The sequence below is a fragment of the Camelus bactrianus genome, chromosome 25 (genome assembly GCF_048773025.1).
Source record: "Camelus bactrianus isolate YW-2024 breed Bactrian camel chromosome 25, ASM4877302v1, whole genome shotgun sequence".
In the NCBI taxonomy this organism is placed as follows: domain Eukaryota; kingdom Metazoa; phylum Chordata; class Mammalia; order Artiodactyla; family Camelidae; genus Camelus; species Camelus bactrianus.
Window position 1 is genome coordinate 6477348 of NC_133563.1, and position 4743 is coordinate 6482090.

The following is a 4743-nucleotide window of genomic DNA, read 5'->3' on the forward strand; positions in this document are numbered from 1 at the left end:
ACATGTAAAGGAATGAAATTAGAATACATCTCTAACACCATATACAAAAATAAACTCAAAATGGGTTAAAGACCTAAATGTAAGACCAGAAACTATAAAACTCCCAGAGGAAAACATAGGCAGAACACTCTGACATAAATTGCAGCAATATTTTTTGGACCTGTCTCCTAAAGTAAAGGAAATACAAGCAAAAATAAACAAATGGGACCTAGTTAAACTTAAAAGCTTTTGCACAGCAAAGGAAACCATTGACAAAATGAAAATACAACTTACTGAATGAGAGAAAATATTTGAAAATAAAACTAATTTTTCTAAAAGTTCTTATAAAATGTTTTATTTTCTAGGAAAATCAATTATAGGAGTTTGGGTTTTGACTTTTTTTTTTCCACTACTTTATCACAATCTTTTGGTCAATGTTTTAAATGGATCCACTTTCAAGCAGCTTTGTTGTTTTCACTGATATCAAGCATTCTCAATTAATGAAGACTTTTTATAATTGTTGAATTATTATTGCTAATTTCATTATTTCCCAGTCTCCCTCAATGGAAATGGTGTCGACAGTCTCCTCAAGCCCCAGGGAGGGAAAGGAATGAGCTTCCAGCCCCTTGGGAGTGGAAAGGCCCAAGGTGTCACTCTTTCAAAGACAAAGCCAAAATGGCTTGGAAACAGTAGAGTGAGAACTGAGCCAAGTTTTCCAGGCAAAATTGATGCTGGCATGCCAGCTGGGTGCTGAGAGCACTAGGGCAGGCTGTGGTAGGGTTTGGCTGAGAGGCATGAATGCCATGGCCTTTGTCCCTCTTGGACCACCAGGCTGGACTCGGCTGCTCGAGCCGGCCAAGCAGATGTTACCGCATCCTCTCCAGCAGCTCAGCGGCTCCACTGCTCCCTCCCCAAACCTCAGTCAAAAGAGTCAGAGTTCCAGGACACCCTCGATGACCCTTCATCAAGGACTTAACTTAGATGCTCTCGTCAGTACCCCTTGGAAACAATAAGGCCCCACCTTACCCGCAGGCTGGTTGAGGAATTCCACATGCCAGATTTCTTGGTACTTGATCCATGCAGTTCTGGGCCAGCATGGAGAGAAGATGTGCAGCTGGAAGGCAGGATCTCGGGTGCTGCTCTGGGTTCTCCCAGGGGGATCTGGGTTCACAATTCTACCACCTTACTAGTTGTGTGACCTTGACCTGTCTAAACTTTGATTTTCCCTCTATAAAATAGAAAAGGGTTTACTAATGGGTCTGCTTCATGGAGTTTGGGGTATATCTTAGGTCAGATTCTCTAGAAGCAAACCCTGAGAGGAGGATTCACGTGCAGGTGGTTTATTTAGGACATGCTCCCATGACGGGAGTTGGGGAAGCAGGCGAGGATGGGGCAAAGGCAAAGCAAAGTATGGTTTCCCAGCCTGATCTTCCCACACACTTGGGAGGATGCTGTACATCAGACCGTCTCACTCACAAGCGAGTGGGGGTTTTGCACACCTGCGCTGGTTGTTCAGGGGCTAAGGGCATGGAGGGAGGTATATTCCGGGCACTCGGGCACTCTGCCCTGCGGGCAAACCAGCCCAGGAGCCCTTAGGCAGACCTCTGATGAGAGTCACAGGTGCAAGCCCTGGAAGCGTCATTATGACACAAGAGACCCCAGGATCTGGCAGAGGACGAATGGTGTCTAACACAGCCAGAGCTGAGTGAGAGGATTTGCGTAAAACACCTTGCACGGTGCCTGTGCAGACAGTTGCAGGATACATACCCTCTCTTATTGTTGCCGGTGTCTCTGTGGTTGTAATTATAAAACTATGATTGTCACCCTCTTAGGCATCCTGCCAGGGAAACTTCAGGGGCCTCAGCCAAGGAGCTGGTGGTCAAAGCCTCCAAGTGGGTAAAGAATGTATCCTAATGTACAGGAAGGAAAGGGCACGAACATTTATTGAACACCTGCTGCTCAAGTGTCAGGCACTGTGCCGAGCGCTTTCATAAGCTATCTTATAACAATCATCAGATAGGATCAGAATCTTCATTTTTATGGCTAAAGAAACAGGTCCAGAAATTCAAAATAAATTACCCCTTGACACACAGCTAAAAACCAATGGAGTCAGGATGCAAATGCAGTTATGTCTATGTTCTAAAGCAATATTCTTTCTGCCTAAGCTTCAGAGGCTACCCCTAAAAGATGACATAGCAGAGCATACCTGTTGTCTGCCCAATATTTTCTGAGCAGCAGTGTCCCCAGCTAAAATAATGCATCTGCATCCCTTGCAATTAAGGATGGCCAATAAAAGTCAAAGTGGGGGCTCCTTTAAAAATTGGATTCTTCCCTCTTCCTTCTTCTCCTGCTTAGAATACAGATGTGATGGCTGGTGTCCCAGAAGCCATATTGGGCCATGGAAGCTAGAGGTCTGAACATATTCTAGGTGTTTGGACTTAGTTTATATGAGAGAATATAAACCTCTATAGTATTGAAACCACTTTTATTTCTGTTGTCTGTTTCTAGCAGCTGTCCTAATCCTAACAGATACAGATTGTATGATATTTATGCATTCTTTTAAGAAAGACTTTACTATCTTGAGTCAAAGTAAACTACCCACTTGTTCCAGGCCCTCTGTCCTGAAAAATCACACATCACTATGTTATAAAATTGAGCCCATCGAGTCTAAACATGACAGATAATGTCAGACAAACTACAAGCAGCCTGAGGTTTCAGAATTTCAAGGGCAGGTATGAGTTCTTACCTATTGAAACTGTGGAAACTGAGGCACGGGCTGAGAGACAAAGCCCTGATCTGGCAGGGTTCCCTGAAACCCTGGTCTCACTACCACCTGGAATTCTATGCACCCCCACCCCCAACCCACATCACTGTTTCTTGGTCTCCAGCAACTGGCTTCTCCCCAGGGAAGCCACAGCATTTTGCCCTGCATCTCCCAGCCCCCTAACCTTCCCACTATTCAGCAGCCTGTTTCTCTGAGTGTAGTCCCAGGAGATGGTGCGTGACTCAAGACCTGACAATGACTTTCATCTATATTCTGCCACTTGCAGGAAGAGTTGATCAGAAGCTCCAGTCAAGAGTGGAAGCTCTGCAGCCCAGAACCCAGAGGAAGGTTTACATAATCAGGGATGGTTTGTCAAAGCAAATTTCACATGCAACTGATTCCATCACCTTGGGACTTGCTGGTGGAATAAATAATCGCAGCACACACTTTGTTAGCTACACCTCATTAGAGATGGGTTTTTGGAAATGCCATCCTGAAGGGTGCTTATCTGTCAATGCTCCTTTTAAGTGTGGTGAGTGTTCCAGATTGGCTTTTCTGAAAAACTAGACTGTCGCCATGGCCAGGTGCAACTTGTCATGGTTACTGGTGCTGTGGGAGCTGAGGGGAGGGGTGTGAGGGCCTGAGCTCACCTTCAGAGCTCGCAGCTTCCAGTGCAGGACAAAAGCTGGGGAGAAGTTTCTTTGCAGAGTGACAGCTGGATCACAACTCTTCCAAAGAAACATCTAGACTTCTGTGTAACAAAATCCAGCTTCAAGTCACCGTGAACTTCTCCACCTGTCTTCTGCATGTCTCTTGCCCCTGCTCCTTTTCATGTTTGGCCAGCTCTGCTAGGACCACCTCAATGCAACAAAGATACTTTAGTGGAAAATGGCTCTGCCCTGGGTGGGCCACACCGCATCAGAAGGTGGAGAGTTACTCTTCTTTGCCTCCAAGCAGGGCTCAGACGGGGGCCCGCCCATAGTGATCACATGAGGGCAGGGATCCCCGAGCTCTCCATTCCCTGAGCACAATACAGCCCCTGTACACAGCAGGCGCTTAATTTACAAGTTAAACTGAACTGGACTGTCACACTCACATTTGGGTGTCTTTCCACTGTGAGTAGTTCCTCTGAAGTGAGGACTACCTGCCAGGACCCTCCCACACGCTCTAATCCATGCTCGACAGTCCCGGATGGGAGCTTCCAGCTGACATCAGCAAAAGGCTCCGAGCAGAATGGAAACTGCTGACGATATTGGTAGTAGGCAACGGGACTCATACCTCCTTTACAGCCTAGCAAGTGAAAACCTCACAACTGTCCAGCCCGGGGATGCCGAGGAAAATCAGAATAATGTGATTGGTGAGAAAACGAAGACACGGAGCAGTTACTTAATCCAAGATTTCAGGTGATATCCAAACATAGAAATTTTCGTGGATTGTGAAGATCTGGATTTATCCTAAAGGCAAGCTAAGAAATGCCAACTTGCTTCACAAAAAGGATTCCTTTCTACTTTTTTAAACTTTCCGTTTGTTTTTGTAATATGTAGTTAGTAACCAAAAATTTTTATATACAACTTTCAGCATCACGTTTGGTCCACAAAGCAAAGTTGTGTGTCCAATGGAGCTTGGTGATTGTCAGTCCGTATCCATGAAGCTAGAATACAGCTCATTCTCACACATTTCCAAATAGGAGTCTGGGGCTAACTGGGTGTCATCAGAGGGTCTGCGGCCCCATTCCTTTAGGTAAAAAACAGCAGACACAAGTCCTGAGCCCTGGTGAGAATGGCCCTTCCTTCAATGGACCCAGCTTGGCCACAGCTGTGATGCTAAAATGAACAGCTATTGGTTATTTTGTTCATCTTTTTGGGCTTTGTTTCTCCAGGGGAAAAAAATAAGGGGTTAGATAAGCAATGCCATGTTTTATCAGACCTGTTATTCTAGGATTCTAACTCTGGGAGCAGAGGCAGAGGGGCAGGCAGGGTTAGAATGGGCAGAGACAGTGA